At 40.5% G+C, this 27,999-nt stretch overlaps 2 long non-coding RNA genes across 4 annotated transcripts in view; one reads left to right on the top strand and one right to left on the bottom strand.

Moving 5' to 3' along the window:
* LOC141571508 (uncharacterized) overlaps window positions 1-27,999 on the bottom strand; it is a 160,151-nt gene that overhangs the window by 13,481 nt on the left and 118,671 nt on the right. The gene's annotated exons all lie outside the window — the stretch shown is intronic.
* On the top strand, window positions 10-26,626 carry LOC141571507 (uncharacterized). Of its 3 annotated transcripts, XR_012496254.1 has the most exons (4): window positions 10-342; window positions 1,707-5,838; window positions 8,169-8,359; window positions 10,006-10,330. It is a non-coding gene; the product is annotated as an uncharacterized LOC141571507 (long non-coding RNA). The 3 variants fall into 3 exon arrangements; XR_012496255.1 differs by lacking the exon at window positions 10,006-10,330 and adding an exon at window positions 26,449-26,626 and having other exon boundaries at window positions 10-5,838; XR_012496253.1 differs by having other exon boundaries at window positions 10-5,838.

Below are 27,999 nucleotides of genomic sequence, written 5' to 3'. Positions count from 1 at the left end.
CAGTGAAAGGTGGGGATCACTTTAATACTGGAAGAGGTCTATCTGAACTATGTGACTGGCTAACAAAGGTGTTAGAGCAAGGTTTCATTGGGATAGAGGTTGGTGGGGTAGAGGATGGATCATACATTTTAGATGGCTGCTTGCAATGCTGAGATATTTGGATGCTATAAATAGTGGCCAATGAAGTTACTCTCTCTGAAGAACACACATGCACCATCACACACAGGAGCATTCAGTCATAGGTGTTCTAAAACTACAAACCTCCCCGCAGGTCTCTCTGAAGATCCCTGCCCCTTGGCTGTGCAGTTCACTGCTGGCTTCTCAAGAGAATTTTGCCTGGAGGTAAGTAGCTGACTTTTTTGTTAGAAGAGCAGGAACCCCTGGAGGAAAGGAGACATCTCAGCAGGAGGAGGAGGGGCAGGAAAGAAGAGAGGAGAAAATAACCAGAAGGCAAAGCTTACCTTTTGGCCTCGTTAAAATAGTGTGCAATGGGCCCCAGGAATCTAGTTCTGGAGCCAGTCCATAAAGTAAGCCTTCAAAAAGTTTGCACAAAAGATTCTTAAGTAAGCTCATAAATATGACACCAAGCAAATAGTTGGCAAAATTCAGCCAAGTCATAAAAGGAGTTACTGGGACCATGCAGCCGCATTACCTGTGTTGGCACGAGCTTGGGTGCAGGGTTCCTCCACTCCTAATTAGGGGTCAGGTAAGTGACAGAGATTTCAGGGCTTATGGACGTTTGGTCCTGGGCCAGTTCTTTCTGGTCTCTGGACTCTTGTCATAAAGAGGAACCAATATAAAGTAGGACAAGACCAAAGAAAACATGTGAGCTTTTTATGGTACAAACGTGAACTATTTATGGTAGAATCAGGTCTGATGTGACCACATCATTCCCAGTAGGAGACTGGGAAAATGCTCCTAGTCCTGGACTGTTCTTGGAATTATCCTGACTGTGTTCTTCTCGCAATTATTTTGTTCTTAATTGAATCACTAGGACCTTCTATTTAGCCCTGATCGGAAATGTTCACTCCTGGGCAAATCTGAACTGGAGGGCCTCTTGGCCTAAAATCACATAATGGCATGTGTATTAATTTTCCAAAGTACCATACCTGACTGGCTTAGACAACACAAATTGATTCTCCCTATGCAGGTCTATGTCCAAATTTCTCCTTCTTAGAAAGACACCAACATATTGGATTAAGACCAACACTAATGACTTTATTGTAATTTGATTAACTCTGTAAAAACTTTGTCTCCAAATAAAGTCATTCTGAGGCCCTGAGGATTAGCACGTCAATATATGAATTTGGGGGTGGAGGCACAATTCAACAAGTAACAACCTGATTTCCAAACCAGGAGGCAAAGTAGCTACTGTAAATTCAATTTTCTTTAAAAACCCAAGAAAGAAAGAATCTGCAAAGCCCGGGTGAGGACCGCAATTCCAGCTCTTCAAAGGTACCACTTAAATAATTTATTTCTGTAGGCTGATATGTTTGTTGTTCATTGCCCCCTGTATACGGACTCATCTGAGAAATTTAGTTAAATACCAAGAAAAACATAGATCCACATCCTCCTTTCTGATAATGAGAATCACGTCATTCATCACGTTTCACTTTTCACTTGGGTTGCCAAACATCGCTGAGCCAAATGCAATAGATACTAGTCGTGGTTCCCTCATTTGTTTCTCCTTCTTTGTTTGGATGCAGTTTTCTGTTTCTGTTTCTCTACTTTCTTCACGTGGTCTTCTTGGGCCTCTGACCAGCTTGCATCACAGCCATTCTGGAGAGAAGTGGGATGCACTCTGATGTAGCAAAAAAGACTGACTCCCAGTGTCACTGCTGCCTCATCTGCCATCGTCCGCCATGTTCTTCTCAGTGGGGTCGGCCCTGAGCATTCCTACATCATCTCTTTAGACTCACCTCGAAGCTTCCCTTCTCTGCTGGCCAGAACTTTTGTAAACAGTTGTTCAACCTGCTTACGGCATGGAGCTGTTCACTTGCATGAGTCAGATTTTTATTTAAAAGGACATTCAGCCTTAAAAATCCAATTGTATAAAACCCCAAAGCATCTCTGTTCTATGACAAACAACAGAGAAGTGGCAGAAAGTCCTCTCTGTGCTTGAAAAGCCTTTAGGGAAGACAGTTGTCATTTCTGTGAAAGAGGAGGACTCCAAAATAGGGGAACACACACACACACACACACACACACACACACACACACTCTCACCACCAACAAACTACTAACTCAAATTTAGTGTTCATTTTCGATCCGTTTGTATCTCAATAAGGGGTTTTAAAATAAAATATCTGACTAAAACATTTTATTTGTGAATGCCTCACTAGATATCTGAAGCTGGGATGTACCTCAGGAATTTGATTGGGCTTTCACATCCTTTGAGCCATAAACTGGGGTTGTGAGTTTCAGTCATAGTTGCTTCGCTTTTACAAGCAACAATAAAAAAGAGGATTGGCACATTGAGTTAGGAACTTCAATCTCTGTGTGTTTTGCTCTGTATTGTGAACTAATTCTTCCATCGAATCTTTCAGATCTAAATGAGCACAAAGCTGTGCCTATACCCTTTTTAGTGCATCTACTAAAATTTTGAAATCGTATCTTTTCCAGCTCCAAAAAGCCTTTTATTGGTCTCTGACTGACGTTTATAGTATTCGTTTTTAAAAAGTTCTCTCCAAACTCTTTCATCTAGGTAGTATCAATAGAAATTGTCTCTTCTAGATGTACATCCTTCTCCCTGCTGAATTAAGTGTGCTGTAGTTATTTTGCCTACTATGCTTTGCTGTAATTTTAGCAAAGGTGTCTGTCAGACAGAAGGTCTGGGGAACGGTGGGGAGGAAGGGTGTGTTGGGAAGACGGAACAGGGTCAGATGTGAATTTGTTTTTTCATTTGAACCAGAAGCCCAGATTTTGTTTTGAATGATCATTCTGGTGAAACTTCCATTATCTCCCACTTGTGGTCACACAGCTCATAAGAACATAGATTATCCCATGTGGAAGGAGGGAAAAGGTGTTCGCAGAGTCGGGTTGGACTGGCGCACTGATAGGGCTGGAGGAATGGGGTCACACCAGGAAAAGATCTTTCAAGGACAAACCAATATTGAAGCTGCAGCAAAGAAAGTCTGTTTAGTTTTCCCGAATCTGCTTGGAAAAGGAGAGGTGTCCTCCCGCCCAGGTCCTGGGCACATGGCTCCTGTAAGATACACAAACATTTCCCCACAAGTTGAGGACCTCAGGGTCTTTTCCTAGTATATGAAGTATGATGGAGGGAAAATATTATTTTATAATAAAGCCAGGGTGTGTGTTGTTGTAATACGAGTAGCTTATGTGGCACGAGAAAGAATCTTTCTCTATAAATATGTGAAATACTTTCCTGATAAAATCATTCAAACTAAAGAGTTTGTTGTTATTGTTCATGTGTATGCTTTGGGGCAGGTTAGTTTTTTTTCTCCTTGGTTATTTTCTATTTAGGCTTTCTATTCCAAGTTGAGTTTATTTTGTTAATGAATAGCGGTTTTAGTTGATTTCATCAAGATCTCACATATATAGTTAATATTCTTTATAACTTAGTCTTTTGTTTTCCCATCTTTGTTCTAGTGTTCTCACATTTGCCTAATAGTCTAAAAGTTTATCCAATGTATTGGACATTTTCAAATAGCCATTTATTGAATTATTAATTCTTTTTTGTTTCTAGTGTGTACTATCTTATGGTTAACTTTGTTGTTCATCCTACCATTCTTAGAACAGTTTGTCATTGTTTTTAAACTCTTGAATTTATTTATTTTAGATAATGAATGCACTAATGCTATCCATTGATCATTAATGTAATTCTGGCTACACAGTGTTGAGAGAACCATTTTTCTAATTTTTTTTTTCTCACCTTCGCTTCTAGCGTCTCACTGCTTGGCTGTAGGCTCAACTTTCTTGATGAAATATAAATTGTAGTAGATGTCTTTTAGCCACGATCCATGGGCAATGCTCTGAACATGTCTTTATTTTGCTGTTCCTCTTGAATGACGGTTTAGCAGGTTTAGAATTCCAGGTTGAGTTTTATTCCTTCAGCACTTTGAGGTCATTTTTTCATTGTCTTTTGACACCCATTGCCACTGACGTGGTTGGTCTGCTGTTAGTTGGGTTGTCATTCATTTGTAAGTAACCTCTTTTTTCATCCCTTGTAAGTTTTTGAGTTTTAATCTTCGGCATTGTGTAATTTAGATTTGTTTTTTAACCATGTTGAGATGCAATATGATTTTTATTCTGAGGGCTCATCTCAGGACTTTTTGGGGAAAAACAAATTAAACCAATAACAGAACAAAATGTTTTTATCACGAATAGCAAACAAGTAACAAAATGTGGCAAATTTAGCAATCAAAAATTAATTGATAATAAATAGATGACTTTCAAAACTCCTATGTCTGAAAAAGTCGACTGCAATCATCTTTTGAATTTGAGTACAAACCGCAAAGGAAATTAAGTGCAGAAACTAAATGACAATGAAAGTACAAATGTCAAAATTACATCTAACATTTTTGCTTCATTTCATTTGTTTCTTCTTTACTTCTTGAATAGTCATTAGTTGTATATTGGCATTTATTTTGTATTATCCATTCGCTTTCCCTTTGTTTTCCTCCATCTTTTTAATCTCTCTTTGCTTCATTCTGGGAGATTTTTTCAGATCTACATTCAAGGTTTAAATTCAAATGCAGTGTAAAATTAGTTTTTTTTCCTAGTACACCATTACACCTGTTAATTGAGGGATTTTTTTTTAATACAGTGACTGAGTATAATTTTTAAATTTGAATTTATATTGGTTCATTTTCAATCCTGCCGATTTACCCCCCAAAAAAACATCCAGTTTTTCTCTCAGGCATTCTATTTCTTGTTTTATCTTTTCTAGAATTACAAACATCATGATTTCAAAAAGTCCATTTGGGTGTGACTACCCCACTTGTTTTGTCAGGTGAATTCCTCTTAGGTGTTGGTGAAGAACAGGGACGCAGATTTCGGATTGCCTGGATGAAATCCCGATTTCTGTTTAAGGGCTATGAAAGCATGGATAAGTCATTACCCTCTGTGTGCCTCAGTTTGCTCATTTGTAAAAGAGAGATGATTCTTCCAGAAGGAGGTGTTGTCATGATGAAAACATTAATATCTGTAAACCACTTCTCAGATACTTTGGGTGTGATAAATTATACTGATTTTCCACTGCATAGGACAAAAATTAGAGTGGGTACAGATTTGGCGGCTCACACCAGTCCCCTTATTCTCTTCAGAAACCTTTGCATTATTTCCTGTCAGCTTTTAAAATGGGTGATTTTTATTCTTTGGGAGGTCACATAACGTTTTTTTTTGTTTATTTACTATTTTTTCAATACTTATAGAATACTTTCCTTGTCCCAATAAAAGGATATGTCTAGGTAAGGATTTCTTGTCACAAATTTTCCTTATTCACATTTCATATTCTCTTGTCTTAGGTCCTTTTCAAAAAAGGAAAGTTTTCTTTTTGTTATACCTTTGACTATCACGTCTGTCTGCTTTGGACAGAATGTGTGTGTTCCCTATCCCCAAAATTCATATCTTGAAATCTAATCCCCAGTGTGATGGTATCTGGAAATGGAGGTGATTCAAGCATGATGATGGAGCGCTTGTGGATGGGACTAGAGCCTTTATAAGAAAAGACATGAGAGAGCTGGCTTCCTCTCTACTCTCTGCCTTGTGAGGACACCAGGCGAAGACAAGGCGACCATTTTCAAACCAGGAAGTGGGTCCTCGCCACACTCAGGATCTGCCAGCACCTTGATCTTGGACTTCCCGGCCTACAGAACTGTGAGAAATAAATCTTTGTTTATATCACCCAGCCTATGATAATTTGTGATAGCAACCTGAGCTGACTAAGACACCGCCCATTTGCTGTATTTCCCTCTTAATTTCTGTAAGCCTGTTTTCTCATCTATCAAATGGGAAACATACTTATCTCACAGGATTGTTCTGAGAATTACTCATGACAAACTATGCAAGGAGTCTAGCTTTGTGCCGCATTAATAAATCATAAGTCTGCATTAATAATGCAACAGAAAAAAAAGCATGACAGGCAAATTCTTAAAAGCGTCCTTGCTGTTTGTATTTCAAATATTTTCTTGCCCTAAATTCTATCAGCTTTTGACTTCTTAAACAAAAGCAGAAAGCCTAGCAGACAGATCAACACATGGTAGACACTCAATGGTAGTTCTCTTCACTGCTTTTCTGAACTTGAATTCATACATTGCTATTTTAGTCTCTTTTCTCCATACCTGTCATCATGCTTATTATTTACATTCCTTCCTCTTCTCTTCCACGTGATGTTGCTTTTCATTTCTATCTTTCACGCCATTAAATCAATTTTGCTTACAATGTGTTGTTGTGTTTAATATGGTCATCACATTAAAAAAAATGCCCCAAACAGAAAACCCGTGCAGGCCATTTCTTCTTGTCTCTGTCTCGTCATGTCATACTCTCGCCATCAGAGTAGTGTCTCATTTCAGAAGCAATGTTATCTCCCATCTCACTGAGCACACAAAAGACAGTTTCTGTGCATTGGTTCTTTCAGTGATTTTGCTTCAGAAGGATGAGATTTCTTCTTCTCAGTAGGATATTTTCTAATATAGGGGATTTCAAATTTACAACTTCTCCCTGTCCTACTCTCACCTCTCTAATCAGTAGCTCTTATTTTAATACTTTTAATCATGGCCTTCCATAGCCCAGCCAGACTACCAGAATGGGCTCAGTATAGAGCTCTTTGCAAAGCAGTTGGGAATTTGGTTTTGGAGTTTGATCTTTCAACGTTTTTGTAACTTTCTGAGACGAAATTTAAATGCTGAAAATATGAAATACTGTAATGCGTGGTTTGGGATTTCTGTGTGATAGGGATTCTATGATAGACGTCTATGGCTGATTTACGTCAACGAATACCCTGTTACCAACAGAGATTTTCTCTTTTGGAGCAAAATACTAAATAATTAATGGCAATAGTCTACCCAAGCCTAAAACATAGAATCAGAGGAAACTAGGTTCAAGAAAATTGCCTGCATATTCCATACACCATCACTGGTGTGCTATTATTACTTAAATTACCTGTAGACTCTTATGAGGACACAGAACATAGAACTGTCACAGGCAAATGTTACTTTCTCACAGTTGTAATGATAAACTCTAGGGGACAGCTTAAGAACTAAATCTGCATGATAAAGCTTTGGCTACTTTATTATAGTTACCAATGCTATTAATGATTTCTTGTCCTGGGTGCTGAAATGAAATCCTTGAGTGTGGAAGTTGTTTTTCTTTTAAACTAAAGAAACAACACCAGTGTACTCCTAAGAATAGGAATGTATGTGTGTTTGGTCTGAGAAGACAGGCTCTAAATCTGAAGGAACCCTTAAATAAAAAAGCTCTTGGCTTGCCCTGCCTGGGTTGTCCTTGATGCTGGTATATTGTCGAAATGGAAGAGTCTGTATAGTTATTTTTTTTAAAGAGACCATTTTCTATCTGGGTTAATTCATCTTTTGATTTGCCCAGAGGTGAGTTTTGTGGCAGAAACTCATACCTGGTGTGCCCGATGCCCCAGCATCACAGCAGGTTACACGTGTATGGGAATACATGTACCATTAGCACTGAGCATGGCTACAATGGATAATAATTAGAGACGGGGGCTCCAAGGGCTAATCACATAGTGATAAAAAAACGATTAAACATTTATTGGGGGCCAATCTCTGTGTGAGGAACACACCTGGATGTTAACCCATTTAGTCATTACAGGTATCCTGCCAGACAAGTATTGTTGTTCCTCTTTTATAAATGAGAGAACCCGGGGGCCTAGGTGCAATAGTGGACCCCGGGCTGGAGCTAGTAGACCAGGTCCCTATTCCCAGATCTGCCACTCAGTAGTTGAGTGGCCTTGGGAAAGTTGCTTACTCTCTGTCACCAGTGTGGACTTGGCCCTCATAATGCTGAAGTCCCCTTCAGCCTTGACACCCATGGCGCTAGTCTACTCCACTCCTTGCTAGTCTATTCCACATATAGGCTGGAGACATTGCTGGCAGACATTGTGCTTTCCTTCACATTTATGTGATTATGGTTTACAAATATACTCATTCTTTAAGTATGCCAACTGCTCTCTTCAGAATACACCAGAGCCCAATACCCCACCAGAAGCTGGCTCAGAAAACGCTCCAGAGACTGCTCATGCCTGGCTTGGAAATCATTCTCTAAAAAAGAAGCCAAAGAAAGATGCCAGTGTGCTCTGCAGGGGAGAGGAGGCCTCATGTAGAGTGGGATACAGGCATCCTGTGCTACTTATCCTGTAAGACCAAAGGTAATTATCGCCAGGCCATTTTTAGTGCCAACCATGGGCACTGGACTTACTGGTCAGTAATACTATGAATGCAACCTTCAGATTATTACACAGAAGGATTCAAAAGGCAGCCAATACAGCCACAAGTGCCGACTGTGTAGCTCAGGCTGCAGTGGGGGCTGGAGCTCCTTGGAGGAAGGGCCCGCCTCCTCCCTTCACAGCAGTCCTGACCCAGCCGGGAGGCATCCTCTCAGCACTGTGTGGCATTCCCAGTATTCACAGAAGACAATTTATCTCGTTCACCAACAGAATGTGGTTCCTAAAACATCAATCTTAGCAGCTATGGGTGCCCTGAGGACTATTTCATGGGGATTAGTTTGTGAGCTCTATCTCGCTATATAAACGTTAAATGTTAAATATAGTCATACGTAAGCTCTTGTAGAGGATACATTTGTATGACAGGTTCAAAGACACCTATGAGCTCTCTGATGAGGCTCTCTATTTACTTACTTTAATAAATATAAAGAAGAACAAAATGCTTGGAAGAGTTTAAAATGTGTGCAAATCGCATCATTCCCAGAGTTTATCATAGTGGATAAAATGAGGCAGCTAATCAGGATTCCTCATGCAGAACTTGGACGTGACAGAGAATATGAGTCCCTTTCTATGGTGGATCATGTAAGGACAGGAAGTCAAATTTGCCTGTGTAGCATGTCTCTTCCCGGTGGTAAGTTTGCAGGGCATTTGCAAAACAATCCTATAGGAGCCACAACAAAAGTGGCAATATATGGCTTATAGTCCTTAGTGGTTTTGGAGATTGAGCTTTGAAAATAAGACACTATCCATGACGTACAAGCAAGGTAAATGTGTTAACATTTCAAGCACAGAAACCCTCTTACTTAACTATATCACCTGCAACGTATTGGTAACTTCTCTCCTTGTATTACAGAAGCACTGTTCAGGATTCCTAGTTCTAATGATCAAGGGGCCTGATGTATTCCCAAGTGCAAACATCAACAGTTAATAAACCAATGTTCTCTTTAGTGGGACACAGGAGACACTAGTTCTGATGGAGCAGTAAAACCTGGGTAAAGGCATTATCCAAGTTCCATTCTATGTGCTAGGCAAGACCAAGTTTACGCTAAGAGTCTTTTCTGTGTGTGTGAAAAATAGGCATGGATGGTGTTGTTTTTGCAATTTAATATCCATTTCAGTTCAAATTTATGGCAGAAAGAACTATAAAGTTGCAAATAAAAAGTGTTCAAAAGCAAAACATATCCAATCTCCATATCCCTCTATAAAAGTCTGGAATTCTTGTCAGGCATTCTTCAGAAATGTTATCTAAACTTCAAAGTATCCTTTCAATCCTCCCATTGAATGCTAACCCCAGCCTTTAGGCTGCCCTCATTTCCGATGTGACAGCAATCCTACACCCCCATCTTGACAGGAAGATGGCCTCAGTGCCAGGCCTCTCTTCCTCCCCCACCTCATCTGGACTTTCCCCACCAGCTGGAAAGACTTTGTTGTCTTTCAGAAAATAGTCAGGGCCTATGGTTGTGACATTTTAAATCTCGCATGAGATTCTTACACATTTACTAACTCTGCTTTCAAGTTTCTTCTCTTCTCTACCTTTCGGTAGCGACTCTCACTTCCTGTTATCGTTTCAGTAATTAAGACAATCGCTCCCAGGTAAGATTACTTCACCATGTCTGCAGTTAACAAAGGCTGACAGAGGAAATCCCATTTGTAGTCCAGCGAAGAAAATAGAGTCTGACCTTCTAGAACAGAGACAAACACATGGGAGAAGGAAAGACTACGAAAGTGAGAAGATAACAGTTTTCCAATCCAAGAAATTTTGGTGTCAAATGCTTGTTCGACTATTTAGAAGCTGTGAGACTTTGGAGAGGTTAACTTTTCTGAAGTTTTTGTTCCCCACAAGCAAAACACAATAAAATGTCTTCTTCATTGGGTTCTAATGAAGGTGAAGGGTTGTGTCAGGTGCCTTGCTTATTGTAGGTGCTGCTATAGTTCCGGCTGTAGTGGTTATGGTGGAGTTGTTGGTGTAAGTGGTGCTACTGGTGATGGTGGAGGTAGTGGAGAAAATAATGGGGGTAGGGTGGAGGTGGAGATGGAGATGTTATGGGTAATAGAGTGGGTGGTGCTGGTGGTTCTGGTAGTGGTGGCAATGGTAGAGATGGACGACGTGGTAGTGATGGTGGGGGTGGTGGAGTTGTTGATGGTGATCGTGAAGGTGACAGAGGAGGTGATGTTAGCCGTGCAGTAATGGTTATGAAACCCCTAAGTCACACACGTAAAATTAACCATCACATTGTCTAATCCTTTGGTCTTGGACTGAGTTAAAGTATTAGAGGAAAGTGTTTGCCTCCACGCTGTAACGGGAACCAGGAAGATCTCTTATCAAAAATTGTCTTCCCTGCTGCCTGCCATGTTGTAAAATTCTACCATTTGAGATTCAGTCCTTGGGGTTTATAAACATTTTCACATTTAAGAGTCCCTGTTAAAATTTAAATACCTCATGGGGGTTCTGTCTTTATCTTCCCACACTTTATTGTCCAATTTTATAATTTAGCTATAGTAGAAGAGGATAAAAATAAGAAAGTAATTGTGAGGACAAAATGAGATTAAAGGTTGATCCAGTTTCTTTACATTGGAAAGCACTTAATAAGTAACAATTATTTTTGTCATTACTGTTGTTTCCCCGAAAATAAGACCTAGCCGGACAATCAGCTCTACTGCGTCTTTTGGAGCAAAAATTTATATAAGACCCGGTCTTATTTTACTATAATATAAGACCTGGTCTAGAATATAATATAATATAATTAATATAATATAATATAATATAATATAATATAATATAATATAATATAATATAATATAATATAATATAATATGGGGTCTTATTAATTTTTGCTCCAAAAGACGCATTAGAGCTGATTGCCTGGCGAGGTATTATTTTCAGGGAAACACGGTATTACTATTATTATGTTATACAGAATCTTATGTAGTCCTCAAAGTACCTGTGAATAAATTTTCCTATTTTATAGCTGAGAAAAACATAGAGGCTCAGTGAGCCATAGGGTAACTTTCCAAAGTCACGAGTGAGGTCAGAAATGGAGACAGGAGTTAATTTCTAGGCTGTTTGAAGTTCAGGCATTGTTATTTTTGCCGCTTTACTGTTGTGACCTGTAGACTCCCCAAGCAGAGCTTTAATTCCCAGGAATAAGGCCCGGTTTGAGTCTTCTCCTGTCACCAGCACCCAGTACAGAGTCAGCCACATGGCAAGTGGCCTATACGTGCTTTCACATGAACTCATGGAAACAACTTACACCATCAATGAATATTACCTGCCTGGGCCAAAACGTGGATGCCTGAGGGCTTTACTGCATTTACAGAGGCAGAAGCTGAGGAGACTAAAGGTTCTAGAATAACCCTCACCTACAATTGTCCTATGAGCACCCACTCAGGAGCAGCCCCAGCTCCTGGGTTCCTGAAAGTTAAGCCGATGGGGCCCAGCCTGCAGGGTCAGGCCTGAAAGAACCTTAATGCGTCTTCCTAGGAGCCTCTGGCCAAGGCAGGGGCATTGAGGCCCCTTCTCTGAAACACTGAGGGAAGCACAGATTCTGCTCCTCCTGGTGGGGGCAGGCCGGTATGTTTGAGCTGAGGCTGAAATGAATACCACACATCTGGCTGGTGAGGAGATGGGAGGGCTGATGTGGTCAGTGGGGGCGCAAGGCCATTTCAGGGCAGTTAAGCTGGAGTAACCCGAGTACAGCAGGGCCTGAGTCACTCTGGATTTGGGGAGCTCCCGCTCGGGTGGAGACTGACACCTGAACCCATCTGTGGTTTTGCCCTGGCTGGTCCTGCCCTGCCTTGGCCAGCACAGCTCACCCCAGCCAGGCCAGGCCAGGCCTTGCTGGATCCCAGCCCAAAGGAATTAAGCCCAAACTGCAGAGCCAGGAGCTCTGAGCAAGGGCCGTGATGTCAGTGATGGTGGAGCTGAGAGTGTGCACAGCCCAGGACGCATGTGCTCCCACCTCTGAGTGTGACCCGCTGCCCTTCTGTGTGTGACCCTGTGTCTCCATGCATGTTCTGGGCATCTAGGTACATGTCCGTGTTCATACTGGTATGTATGGTCGACTCATGTGTCTGGGTATGTGTTCCCTGGAAAATAAAAACATAATTGACTTTGTTGTAAAATTGGGTTGGTCAAAGAGCAGAAGTCCTTGGGAGTTTAAGAACTTCTATGTGTCAGGGGCCTTGTGCTATGGGCCGAGGGATGTAGGACACCGAAAAGAACCAGCCTTTAAACTCAGGGAGTGGAAAGTCGGCCTGGGTCACATATTTTCTTATGAGAACAGAACTCTTACTACCCAGGGGTGTTTGTGCAGGGTCCAGGATAAGACATACAGGAGAGGTGGTGACTGCAGTCTGGTGGCCTGGGCAGTCGGCCTGGGGCAGGTAGGCAGTCAGATGGGGCAGTTGAGTGGCAAGGTTTTGCTGTCTTCTTTAAGCATTAAACCCTTTGTAAATATAGAAACTTTGTGTCATCCTTTCATTATATCAAAACTCAAAATATTTGAAAAATGTGTCAAGTGATAAGGGCAAAATGTCACCCCCCCATCCCACCATAAAAATGAAACAAAACAAAACTATACAGACTGCCAGCCCAGGGATGGAAGTCCGGCATTTGGTCATCATGGCCCACCCTGGGGTCTCCTCCATCCCACGTGGTGATGCCTGCTGGTGTCTGATTGGGCTGCTTAGACTAAGGTACAATAGAATCATGCAGGAGAGTGACAGGAGGGAGCCCTTCCACTTGGGCTCAACCATCACTGCTCTGCAAAAGGGGGGATACCATCGAAGAGGAAGCAACTCACCAGTGAATGAGACACTCAGAACTCTGAGTCTGGGAGTGTTTGGGGATTTAACAGAAGGTTAGAGGACAAAATCAGATGCTTGTGAGGACTCCTTAAAGAGAAAAAGAGGGAAAGAAAGGGAAGGATAGAGAGAGAGGGAAGAGGGAGGGAGACAGAACAAAACACCAGATAATATTCTGATGACAAATCTGTAGACAATGCTTGGAGCTACCTCCCACTCCCCACATTGCGTTGTAGGCTACTTAACAAACTCTGCTCACAGCCTGTGGCGTCCCACCCCTCTACACAACACCCAGCTTGGTAATGGTGGATGCAGTCACGGAGCAACGTCAGCCCCACCCCCAGTGCACGCTCTGCTGGCCTCTGACCAACACCAAGGACAAGGTGAGTATCTATGTAGTTTAGCTGCTACTTCAAGGATATTTGAGAAATGCCCTCTAGGTCTACCACTTAGCATTTTGATGGCGTTTTATCTCTCCACTGCAGAGGGAACTTCTGGAGAGGCATTTTTAAGGCATTTCCCCATGGAACCAGATAGACACAGAGCCTTGGATATTGAATGTACTCAATAAACACTTAATGAATACATGACCATTTAAGTCATTCCACATGGGGAATTGTCACGTGAATCCCCAAATAGAATTTAGAAACTCCTGCCACGAGACTGACTTTGGCCTTGATGGGGCTCACCCTGGCATCCTTCTGACTCTTCCCGATGCACATGGTGTAAACCTCAGGTTATGTGTGAAAGGAATGGGCACTTGAAGAAACAGCAAGACTCTGCTCACCCTTTTCCCGTAATGTAGCCGGTCATCTGCTAGGGATCATTCCACTCTACTCCTGCTTGGGGTTAAAAGGTACAGAAGGATTACAACTAGACTGGACTACAACTGGTCCTCATGACATTCTGCTCTATGATACCCAGCGCCATCTTGGATTTGTGTGGGCAGGCCATTAAAAATATCAGGAAGGCTGAATCATGAGAGGAGGTTTGTTACCTTCTGTCAGGATGGCTTCATGATACTCACAGGAAATCCAGGAACACCTGTCATTCGTGTGGTCAGCTACATAGCACAGCAATCAATTGTGTTGACCAATCTTGTCCACTGGCTGATGGGTGAGAAGGAGATAGTATTGGGGTCCTTTGGCTACAAGGCTTTAAAGTGAGGAACCTCCCTATGAATTTGGACCAAGCCTCAACCACCTGACAGAACAAGGTGGTACCAAGAACTTAGCAAGGACAGACTGCCCTAAACTCCTCAGCTTCTTAGAAAGCAAAATGGCCCATCTCCATCTGTCACCATAAATGGCCTGCCTGAACGGCTGGTGTCTTCAATCTGCACCATAATACTTCATTCAACTACCCATTCGTTACACATGTCCTGAAAGCAAATAATGTTAATGTAAATAATTTGGGAAGCATTGTTCCATCTGGTGAAAATGTGCAGTAGTTGCTTCGCCCCTTGTCTAAACTGGGGCGGCTACTCTCAGGCAAGTTTGGGAGGTAAATGAACTGTCTGGATGCTTTTCTTGGCAGTCTCTCTTATTAGTGGGAGGTGGCAGTAACGAGAACATGAGGAAGACGGAAAGTGTTTACTTAAAGTCGTGGCCAAATGGCGAGGGAGAGTTAAGATAAATCATAAGCTGTCAATGATGACAACTTCAGACTGCTACTAGTTCACTCCTGTTTATGGAGTTTCAGATGCTACATTTAGAATGTGAAGGAGTTTATTAAAGTGTTATTGGTAGAAGTTGCTGATTGTTTAGATGTCAGTGTTTGAGGCAAGAGGTAGCAGCCACCCAGACTGGGTATGGGGAAAGCATGAAGCCCTTATCCAGCCATTCTAGGCGAATCTGAGCCCAGTGAATGGGCACCACTGACTCCTATTCTGTTTCAAGTCTCAGACGATAGATCAGCTGAGGCTTCCTGCACTTTTGTCACATGACAAGCAACAATAGAGCATTATAGCGAAGGGCCAAATGAATAAACAAGCTGGAGTCCTTGCTTTTCTGAGTGCTTTTCTTGTCTAACGTAACTTTGTTTGGGTGTTGACTATTGAATTGCTGCTTAGAGCTTGGATCGTGTGAACAAAAGGCCAGAATCTTTTGAGGTTAGCCAACATCCTCAACAGTTTTCCCCGACTCCTCTCTGAATTCAAACACATTAAAACATTAGCTTTTGTGAGTCTTCAGCATTTACTTTATTGAACTGTCCTGTCATCCTTTGTCCTAGAGGTCATTCCTATCAAGACTGAATGTATCAGTGGCAAGTTGCAGAGAATCAACACGTTGTCCTTGCACACAAGGCCGACGGAGAGCTGGAAAGAACTCTTCTGTGACTTGTATGTCCCTTATCTCTACGTGTCTCTCAAACATTTATGAAGTGCCAGCCAGGGTCCAGGTCCAATGGAAAGTGGATACCTCCTCATACTAGGTATGAGGAGGAAGGACGGTGTTGTTGACAAATTGCAGTGAAAAATGGCCGGTAGCCACTATGATGATAGAAGCTTGTATAATTCATGGAGAAGAGGAGAGGCAAGTAGAGTTCAAATCCCTGAGGCAGGTAGGGACGATGACATTTAATTTACGTGTTGGAGGTTGGGTGGAGCTTCCCAGATGAATAAGTGAGGCTGTTACTCCAGAGAGAAGAAATAGCTGGTGAAAAGACAACCAGAATCACACCCTGGCTGGAGAATTGCTTAGTAGCTCTTTGTGGCTGGGGCAGGATTTACAAGGATGGTGGTTGAAGGTGAATGAGACAATTGATTATAAATCTTATAAAGATGGGAATAATTGGTAAAAGGAAAAACAAAGCAACAGCATGGAAAACAAAATGTCTTCCCATCTTATTATTTCATCTGTGCTTTAACACTGCCTTGCTTTGATATTTTTTTTGACAGAGGTAAACTCACCCAGATTTTCTAATGGTGAAATCTTTATTGAAAGAAGATTGATTTCTCTTTCAGAGAAAACTCAAACTTAGATTATCTGGGGTGTTTTATCAACAGGGTTAGAATTCTGGGTTTTGAAGTTTGAAAAGGAAAGATCAAGTCTCAGACATGACCAGTAGCCTGGGAAATTCACTTGGAAAACCATTATAAGTGTGGTGGAAAGGGGGAGAAGCACCTTCAGGCATAACCTTCTGCCCAACCCCCTCGTTCCCCTCACCCCACCTGTCATGGACTGAGTTGTACCCCTCCAAAAGATATAGTAGTTCTAACCTCCAGTACCTGTGGATGTGACTGTGTTGGGAAATAGAGTCTTTGCAGATGATCAAAATGAAGTCATTAGGTTGGGCCCTAATCTAACATGACTGCGTCCTAAAAAGGAAAGAACTGGAAACAGAGATATGCACACAGGAAGAATGCCATGTGGACATGAAGGCAGAGATGGGGTGATGCGTCTACAAACTAAGGAATGCCAAAGATTTCTAGCAATCACCAGAAGCTAGTGGAGAGGCAAGGGACAGAATCTTAGAGCCCTCAAAAGGGACCAAATGTGCTGACATCTTTATTTCAGACTTCCAGCCTCCATAACTGTGAGACAGTAAATTTCTGTTGCTTAAGCCACCCAGTTTGTAGTACTTGATTACAGCAGTCCCAGAGAATGAATACTGCCCCACATTGTGAAATCAGCTTTGAAACAGCCTGGGACAGGTGAGGAGAAGGGAAAGTGTGTGAGAATGAGATGTCTGGCTGATGGGGAGAAAATTTAAGATAGATGGAAGATATACACGGAGCAGCCCAGAGGAATGGTGCTCCAGAAGGTCCTGTGCTGCAGAACATGACTGACAAGCATTGCAGTAAGAATACTGAACCACATATTAGATATAATTCAGTCACTCATCTAATATTTATTGGATGCTGTCAACAATGGACAAGATAGACAAACTTTCTGCTCTTGTGGAGCTTATGTTTTATGGGGGAAGGAAAACCATGAGGAAACAAAGTAAACACATCAGGGAATGTGATTAGTGCTGTGAAGAAAATGAACGGTTGACGTGTAAGGGTAAAGGAGTAAGGGAAAGCACTTGAAAGGAAGGAGAGAGATGTATAACATTTCCTGAATTAACAAGATGATAATAGTACACAGTGAAATGATGTAAGTATCATTAGGAAGGTACCAGTGAGGGTGTCAAGGAGGGAGAGTTTCTGTCCATTGTTTCATTTCATAGGTTGTGAAGCTGTGATTCTGCACCAACGTGTTCCCACTGGCCTTACACAGTCTCTCATGAGATTTTTGTGCTCATTTAATAGACAAGATAGTGTTCCATGAGCCAGGATGCCTGCCTATAATGATAACCTAAAAACTAAAGTGTCTCAAATTCAGGAGCTTTCTAAAGTTCAAAAACTTGTCACAGATGGAAGCTGCTGGTGAGACTAGATATCCTAAACGTCCTATTTTTTTTTTTTTTAGCACTGTCTTATGATCCATTTCAGTTCTCTAAAAGTACAACAGAAGAGACAAAAGGAGTAAGATTACCATCCACATAAGTCATCCCATATGAAAAGTCTCTCCATGGAGATCTGTTGACAAACAGCATAAACTCAGCTGTGGCCCACGGGACACCAACTTGAACAGACTATTAAAAAAGGCAGCTCTGTCATTAAGTGTGTATCCTTGGGCAATGCTATTCAAACTCTCTATGTCTAGTTTCCGAGAATGTAAAATGAGTTTAATAATACTTACATCAAAGCATTGTTGTGAGAAACACAGAATCCCTGGGAAAAATGCATGGAGCAGTTCCTGATAATATTGGATGTTGGCAAAGCACTGTTTGCTCATTTGATCACATGGGCATCATTCATTTATTGCTCTGGTGACTGGTTTATTGAATGAATGTGTGAAGGACCCAAATCTTGCTTAACCAGAATTATGAGCAGAACAGAGGATAACTCAGCAACTAAACTCTAGGCCAAATTAAATGTCAGCAGACAACGATAGTTTTCACCTTGTACTGGTCTCAGATAAGGGAGTTGTTTCATTAGGAGACATCTGTGGATTCAGTTGCACATTCCTAAGTGTGCAAATGAAGCTATGGTGAGAGAATGTCCTACTGCACATAACTAAATGGAACCAAGGTGCATGAGCAGATGGCCAAGAATAGCCGTCAGATGATGCTATGAAGCCAAGAAGAGCTATGAAATAAACCAGTATAATTCTGAGGTTCAAAAGGATTTGGAGTGTGGGTGGGGTCTAACATATAATTGTGCTCATTTTAAGAGGACAATCCCTCCATTTAAGAAAAACAACCTGGGATTGGGTTCCATATTCGATAAATAGTGAGTAAATATGTGTGCAATGAATGGATAGCCCTGTTCTTGGAAGACCCATAACAGAGTCTTTAGGAACCAAATGTATTGAGTAAAGGATGCTTTTGTTTGACTTGGACTTTCCTAGTTTTACTGACTGCCATATCCCATACACACATCACACTTGGCAGCTTGGAAATCATCAGTAGTGACCACTAACTATTTCTTAAATTCCCTTTTGGATAGTCTCAACATTGGTGTCATATCAGAGTCTGCTTCTATTGATTGATTTATCTCTTGGCATTATGTTGTTTTTCCTTACATTTTCAAATACTTTGAAATTTTTGTTTAAAGCCAAACATCATGTATAGCACAGTAGAGCCTGAGGTAAATCATTTCTTTATGCACAGGAATGAACATACATTTCTTTCTGATATATATATATATATATATATACACACACACACATACATACACACATATATATGTGTATATACATATATGTATGTATGTATATATATTTATGTATATATATGTTTATATATATATGTTTATATATATGTTAATATATATATTTATGTTTATATATATGTTTATATATATTTATGTATATATATGTATGTTTATATATATGTGTATACACATATGTGTATGTATGTATATATATTTAGTTTCAGGGGTGTTTTTAATGTGGGATTTGAGTTAATCTGGTCAAAAGTGCAGCTGGGTCCGAGCTTTATTATTGCTTTGGTTGCCCTAATGCACCACAGCCTCAAATTCTTTCAGTCAAACTTTGTATGTGAGTGCCCCCACCTCTCCCTCAGCTGTAGCTCTGCGCCCTGAAAGTGTTTCTGCTCCTGCCTAGGAATAGCAGTTTTCTTCTTATTGCTTTTGCCCAGATGCAGTGGGGTTTCACCAATGCCTTGATGGGACAGTGTTTGTTCCACATCTGTCCTCCGGCCCTCACAGATTAAGGACTGTGTTCCTTTGTCACGGGAAGATAAGAAGGTCCAGACCTACACCGTGAGGGACACTGTCTCAAGCTGTTGACCAACCACTTTTGCCAGTACCAAGAAGGGTCTGTGGAGCAAGAAGGTTCAAACTCCCCCTGTATCTGCAGAGCTAAGGAGCACCACACTCTTTCCAGCTCACAGTTGACGGCCACTAATCCCTCGACTATGCTAGATGCCACTTCCTAACTCATGTTTAACCGTGTCTGTCCCAAGTAAGCCATGGTTCCTGTCCCATCTCTCTCTGCAACCTCAGCTCTCTGATACAGTCCAGAAAAATTGTGAATTTGCAGTTCCTCTGGCTTTTTTTGTTGCTGTCAGGCAGTGACTCCTTCCAGCTCTTTTCATCCCAAGCAGAAACCAGTTATCTACCTGTTTCTCAATAATAATAAGTAATATTCGTATAGTAGGTGGTATATGAATGTGGATGTATGTATATGCATATATATATAAATATTTAGACGGTGAAATTATGTAAAATCTAGAAAGCACATTTATGTACATTTATGCATGAATCAGGAAAACCTCATTTCTCTGGAACCTGTTAATGAGGTCAATTATGCCTTCCTTAATGGGAAGTAAATATATTATATATTTAATGCAAAATATATGTACATATTCCTACAATTGTTTCCATTGAATACTAATACTTGTTTTAACTCAGATACTAAGATACTTGGGTGAATGAGCATATGAATAAAGGTGATTATGAACACTTATAGCAAAGAATGTTTTCTTTGGAAGGATGTAGGAGTTCTCGTGTGAAGAAGCTTCTGTTCTTGACAGTATCAGGCCAGCTTTTAGAGAATTCTGCAAAGGGCATGGCGAACAATGCTTGCTTTGTGTCACTTGTGTACAGAAAATGTAACTCAGTACCTGAATATTTCCATACAGACCAAATTGCAATGACTCATAAGAAAAAAAAAAATCAAGTGATTTCCAAAACCTGTTTTAATTAATAGTGCAATTCCAGTATTATAACCTCAGATTTAAAAACAAACAAACAAAATGGAATAGGCTCTGGATTCAGATAACTCAAGGTAACATTTCATAGCTATGAGATCTTGGTCAAAATAACTTTTGGGGGATGCATTTTTCCTGATCTACGCAGTGAGGATTGGAAGCTCTAACTCAATAGGTGATTGTGATGCTTGCAGAAGTTCCTACAAAATACCTCTGCAACGTGCAAGAGGGTCACTATCGCAGTACTGACCATGGCAACAAAACAGCCACCTCAAAATAAACAAATGCCTTGTTTTCTTCCCCAACCAACGCCCGATGTGTGTGGGCTTGGCAAAGTGGCTTCAACCTCTTGTCCCACTTTTCACTTCTTTCTAAGAGAATAAGGTACTAAACTAGCTGTGCCAGAGGGCCGGCTGCTGTTTGGGCCATATTCACCAGTGGGCAGTTCCTAGCATGTTAAAATGTTCTTTCTGCTCCAGTCATATGGGCAGATCAGTGAAAGGCCCTGAGGTCACTGATCTCTTTTTCTTGTTCTCAGGGTTGATGTTGGAACCCACAATCCCTCTGCATCTGTCACTTAGGAATTAGGCCTGATGAGGAGAGATTACTTTTTATGACAGAGCTGTTTTTTATGGTACTTGTCAGTTGTTTGGGTTAATAACAGATTCTGTCTGTCTCTGAAATTTCTCCAGGTTGATTTTATCTCTTTTTCCATGCAGTCCATCCTTTACCGATACCTTGCTTTTCCTGTTCCATGCGAGCGGCCCAAGGATATTAAGATTCTAAGATAAGATATTCCATTTAAAGTCTGGGGATCTGAGTGTTTGCCATGTCTCCTAGATGCATTACCAGAAAGTTCTGTATTTGTTTGGTTGGCACTAACCAGACTAATAATAAAGTGTACTTTAATTTCCCATTTGCTATAGTCCTTTGTTTTTATAAAGCCTTTAGAGACTTCATAAGAAGGAGCTGTGAGATCAGGGAAGGACTCAAATGGTCCTGGTCCCCTGCCACCAAGAGAACACCATCTAATATGACCAGAATTTCAGCCTCTTTCTAAAATATCACCCTTTGAGGATACGGCCATCTAAATGTTTCCTAGATTTGAATCATATACACAATTCTTTTCTGACCCTTTTCTTCCCTTACTTCCCAATATTGAACAAAGCTGAGTCGTAAGATGACACAGATACAGTTAGGAAGCTCTCCTTTGCAATAGGAGTTTCCAGGGCAAAGAGGTACAAGCTGCAAAAAGTGACATCAGTGTCAGGCTTTCTGGGTGATGATATTGTCAGGGATGTGTCCATTGGGCCTTCTGGAATGGCACGTGCAGCTTTCTGGTTCCAGATGCTTGAATTCATGCAGAAAAGTTATTTCCATCATATAGAAGAGACATTTCCAGAAAACGTGGAGAGAAAGCCTTATCGGTAAAACACTACTCTGTTGGTAAACTGTGCAGTAAACATGGCTCCTCTCGTGTATGCAGGTGGGCCTGAAGGGGTCCCTCTGACTCAGCACAGGGAACAAGCGTCTTCAGTCCTGGCTCTCACTAGACAGTGTGCTCCCTTGGGAGAGGTCCGTCTTTCTTTGTACCACATACACCAGCCTGGCACAGCAGCTCAAGGAGGCAAACTGAGGCAAGTCAAACAGTCAAAGATACGGAGCTTCTGAGATTAAAATTCCAATTTCCTCCAAATTCTAAAGAATATTGTCTAATTAAATACAGTTAGCCAAGATGAGTTGAAAAAGGGTGTGGATTTTCTGACCACTGTTTTGTATCTGGGCTCTTAACTTTGACTTTTTTTCTCTACCTCTCTGATAACTTTGATCATTTTTACAGATTTTAGAATTTTCTTAGAAGTTAGGAGTAAAAAGATGGCAAAAGTTTAAGGACAATCCATTTTAAATCTTAGTAGTTTATGAGGGAAAGATAGAAACAACCAGAACAGGCTTTAATGAAATGTGAGACTATTAAAGTTCATCATTTAATTCTTCTTTCTCCTCGGGGGTGTATGTAGAAAACAGCGGTTTTTGCTGAGTTATAAAGAAGCTGATCTTTCTCCTGACAATCCATAAGCATACTGAAAGGACCACATTAATCCTTAATATATCTCTGGTGCCTATTCTATGGTTTAACACTTTTCAGGCAATTAACAAATGCTTTTTGAAAGAATATGCAAATGAAATGACTTATTGATTTCTCAATCCTTGCTTAATTATTTAAAATATATTTGGATCTGAAGCACGCATAAATGGGTTGCCTAATTATCACAGGTATGTTCATATCCCCTTCTTATTTAATTACATCTTTTGTTTTCTCCTTCACCCCCTATCCCTCCATTTCTGGTTGCATGCACCTGTCTGTCAACTACCTTATCTAGAAGAACTGCATTGGTTTAGGGTATCTCTATCTGTTGTTACAAATAAATCTGGAATCTCAGTGCCTTAACAAATCAGAAGTTTATTTCTCACCTGTGTGTGCGTGTGTGTGTATACTATCTCCGTCTGTCTCTCTCCCTGTGTACATATATACGAGTACATATAGACAGCGAAAGAAATAGAGAGACAGAATTATATAAAGACACATAGAGCAGACTCATAAATGAGAGAGAATGAATTGAATGATACACATTAAAAGGTTAATTCTGGATGCTAGAATCATAGGTAGTTTTTATTTTCTTACGCACACACACACGAGTTCTGACAATTACATTAGCGAACTTGTCGCAATGAAGTTGCTAACCTTTTTTGGTATCAGAGGGATTATTCATTATGAATTTGTACCAACTGGAGAAAAAGTTAACCAAGTTTACTATTTGGAAGTGCTGAAAAGGCTGTGTGAAAAAGTTAGACAACCTGAAATTTTTACCAACAACTCATGGCCCTTGCATCACGTCAATGCACCAGCCCACATGGCACTGTCTGTGAGGGAGTTTTTAGCCAGTAAACAAATAATTGTATTGGAACACCCTCCCTACTCACCGATCTGGCCCCCAATGACTTCTTTATTTACCAGAAGATAAAGGAAATATTGAAAGGAAGACATTCTGATGACATTCAGGACATCAAGGGTAATATGATGACAGCTCTGATGGCCATTCCAGAAAGAGTTCCAAAATTGCTTTGAAGGGTGGACTAGGTGCTGGAGTTGGTGCATAGCTTCAAGGGGAGTACTTTAAAGGTGACCGTGGTGATATGCAGCAATGAGATATATAGTCCCTTTTCTAGGATGAGTTAATGAACTTAATTGTCAGACCTCGTGTGTGTGTGTGTGTGTGTGTGTGTGTGTGTGAGTGTGTTTGTGTGTGTGTATATATATATATATATATGGCATTTCCAGATTTTCTAAAACAACTGTATTCTAAAAAATAAACAAAATAGTTTTATTATTTTTTAAAAAGAGTCAGTAGCATGGAAATGTGAAGGAGGGGGAGGGCTGTGATGATCTGGTGAGAAGAAAGGCCATCATGGGATCCCGTGAGCAATGGGAAGTGACTTGAGTGAAGAAAGGAAAAGCAAAGGAGACAATAAGAGAAGCAAGGTAGTGACAGGGACAAAATCAATTAATTTCCTTCCCCTCTGAAAACTTTGGTGAGTGTTTTGATGGCATGTGTGTCTCTGGCTAAGAGTCTCCTAAGTGGACAATAAATTCTGTGATTTCACAGGAAATGGAAAGTCGAGCCGCTACTGAAGGATCAGTGGTGGTGTGGAGCCCAGATGACAGGGCAACTGAGGTGGGTGTAGAGTTTCCTTAGTCACTGCTGCATCTCAGGGCAAGCAGTGGCATCCTCCGAGGTCATCAATGCTTGTGGGTGAGATGAAAGCACTTCTGACACCAAAAACATCTCATATATGACATCTGAAGTTCAACATGTGAGTTTACGGTTGATATACATGCCCTAAAATAGAATCTGCTATTTAATGTTCTCACTATAATTTCATTTTAACAGTGATTACTGTGTAATTTAGATATTTCTAGGCAAGCAGAGGGATAATCTCTCCCATCCATATGTGTTTATAGAATGTTTCAACGCATGGTAGTTCTTCATAGAAGTAAAGTTCTTTATAAATTGCCACTCTATGTTGTGATTTCTTTTTAAACTGGTACTTCTTTCTCCATACAACTGCTTCTGAAATAACTCTTCCCTTTTCCTTCCCTAGATGGCTCTCTCACAGATTCCTTTGTCTCAAATGTATCTTTTCCTCCCCCCAAACTCCATTGTTGTTTGCACCCCTAAAGATTTTACATATCTCACCTTATAAGAAAACTTGCTCTGGCCACGGTAATGCAGAAAGCACAGGGGAATGGTTTCAGCTCCCATAGGCTGAATTTCTGAATTTGACTATCGAGATGGCATTTGAAAATGTGACTGAGTTCTGTAACATGTGTATCATAGTTTTATGAAAAGTGTTTTAGGGGATTTAACCACCACTTAGAGCAATGAAATTACAGACTTATTTTTCCCTTAGAGACAGATGTTTTAATCTAAATGTAAAAATACATGTCAATCTTAAGTGTGTATTCTAAAGGAAACACTATGCAAATTAAAAAGACTAATAAAGGAAGTGTAAGCTAGGAATAAATATTAGAAAAAATTAACTTCATTAATAACTAAAGAAATTAAAAACATTTTTCATTTCAAAAAGTTAGAATTAATTTTTAATTCTATTTCCCACTGAAAGATATCAGGGCTCCTTAGAGAAACAGTCAATCCCAGAATGACAGCAGGGCAACTATGAGAAGAAGTTTGGAATGTTTTTTTGGCAGGGAGGCCAGGAAACAAAGGCTAAAAAAGTAATAATGATGAGGATTTGTCGAACGAACTTAGAAATAAGACTTCAAGGGCTTCTATTAACCAAACCAGGGACAATTTCAGTAGCAAAATGAATAATGATTGTAGTGGATTATAACATATTGAATAGAAAAAGAATCCATGTACCCATCCTGATGCTAAAAAAAATAAACAAACAAATGGATGACTGACTACATACAAAATGGCAAGAAAGAGTGAAAGCTTTCTGTTACAGTAAAATGGCGAGTAATAAATGCACAAGGAATTCTAGAATTAGAAAAATCATTATTTTACAATAATTAGAGTAATAATTATTTCAGACACATCAAAATGGATGCTGAATCCCATAGATGAGCTGGCTGAGGGACAGGGTATTTGCAGTCTCAACTATCTCCCCATAGATGATTTATTATTAGAAAAGGGAAAAGCTACCTTTACAGCAGAATCACTTTAACCAAGTGATTAAAGGCAACATCACCCCAGTAGGACAAACAGGCATCACGATGTGATGCCCTGGGAAGGACGCAGCATCACCTCGGTGGCATTCTTGCCCCAAATGCATAACTTGAATCTAACTATGAGGAAACTCAGAAAAAAACAAACAACACCCAGATGGAGGGACATCTTACAAAACAACCTGCCTGCACTCTTCAACTATGTCAATGTCGTGAAAAATAAAGACTGAGGAACTGTTCCAGATTAGAGACTAAAAACAAACATGACAATGAAACTCAATACATTATCCTGGGTTGGACTCTATATCAGAAAACAGAAAGAATAGTATCAGGACAATCTGAATATAGTACCACGTGATAGATAATATTATAGCAGTGTTACTCACGGCTACTATTATATCAATGATATTTATGTTTAAAATAGTAAAAACTCGAGAAAATCAAGGTAATGAGTTGAATTGCGATGCATTTGTTAATAAAGCACTAGATAATCATCAAAATATGTTAGAGATTTTATTTATGTTGGAAAATACTTGTGTTATATTACTATGTGTAAACAAGAAGCCAATAGCAAATCATATATAGCTATAATCCAAATTATATAAAATAATTGTTTTGTAATAAAACATGCCATTCACCAAAACATGAACAATGGTTATCCACGGCTGTGGATTGTGACTTACCATTATCCTTTTCTTTCTATTTTCCAACATTTCCCACTTTGTTTTGTGTTCTACAGAGAAGGACTAAAAGAAGAGCTCAAGGCCACGGGGTCCCCAGCGAGCTGACGGTTATTGGCAAGGCCCCTTCTGCCTCACTGTCTTCTCCATCTTTGCTGTGAGGGACTTTGAAAGGTGCACGTCTGCTTTCCCTCCAGAGGAGAAGACAGAACATACAGCTCCAGAGCTTCTGGGGTGACAGGCTCAGGTAGGCCGCTACATATAGGAAATTATCTTGAAAATCTGGGTCTATCTGCAAAGCATGTGGATTTCCTTCTCATTCTAGTCTATACAATAAAGTATTGGTCTTAATATAAGAATAATACTGTGTGTGCACCCTGGGAGAAATCCATTCTAAGAAACAAAGATCTGAAGAGATTTCCAAGTTAATATTTCGAGAGTCTCTAAACCCAACTGCTAACAAAATGCAGTGGTCTTCAGATACATTGAGGTAGGGCTGGCAATTGCTTTATTTCCTACCTTGAACAACTTTATTCCCAACTAAAGTAAAAGAAAAAGTGAAGTGTGCACACTTTAAATAGAAAAGAGTAGCCTAGGAGAAGCAGTCCCATAGGAAGACGCCATCGGGTGTCTGCAGGAAGGAAATGCAGTGTCTTTCGCGAAAGAAAAGAACCCTCTTTTAATGTAGTGATGTGTTCCTGAAGGTCACATGACAAATTGGATCCTATGTAATAACCTATTTGGATCTTCAGCAGATGTTAAAAAAAAAAAATCCTACTGTGAACCTCAGACGAAAAGAAGTTTTGCTAGTATCCAAAGTGCATAGGAGCAGATGATGGACTGGTAGAAAAACAAAGCCCAGAAGAGTGTCTTTAATTGTGTGCTGTGAGATTTACTGGGGCCCGACGGGGGTCAGACGTGAGGTCCGCCCTGTTCACAATCTATAAAAAATGATACAGACTAGTTAATTGCGCTGACAACACACAGCTGAGGGAGGCATAGGCATTCAACAAAAAGGCAGCAAAATTCAGAAGTGTTTGGGGCTATTCCCTTGTCCTGAAAATTCTCGGAAATTAGTCTATCCTAGCTCATCAACACTCACATTTGGGGGAGAATGTATGACCTACAAAGTAAGTGTAGAAGACCCATCAAAAGTTGTTTTTGGCACAGGAAGGAAGATTACATGAGTGTAACTTGAATTCCTGGATTGCTTTGGACAATGCCAAGATCTGGGATTCAACTCTAGATAAGGCAAGTTTCCCAGCCTCCTAGTTTAGTCACGTCAGAAGGAAAGTGCAGCAATCTGGAGCAGTGCACACACACTTTTCATGGGATGGAACACCTGACCTTTAGTTTCCTTCAGTGGACTGGCCATGGAGCAGGGGCCGAGTGGACCAGTCACTGGCACTCTGTCTGGCAAAAGGTAAGTTCTTCACCACAAGCAACCCAAGAAATCATGACATAGGAAGAGCCCAGTTTTAGAGAGACTCAGCACAAATGCTGTCTTCTCCTGAAAAGAAATGAAATGCATCCAATTTATTTACTTTTAAGTACAAAATTTGTTTTCCAGTGCAGAGGGTGTAGGCATTTCTTACAGGAAGAAAGGCCAT

The sequence above is a fragment of the Rhinolophus sinicus genome, linkage group LG05 (genome assembly GCF_036562045.2).
Source record: "Rhinolophus sinicus isolate RSC01 linkage group LG05, ASM3656204v1, whole genome shotgun sequence".
Taxonomy (NCBI): Eukaryota; Metazoa; Chordata; class Mammalia; order Chiroptera; family Rhinolophidae; genus Rhinolophus; species Rhinolophus sinicus.
Note: the sequence above shows the minus strand (reverse complement) of the source record. Positions and strands in the feature narration are given on the sequence as shown.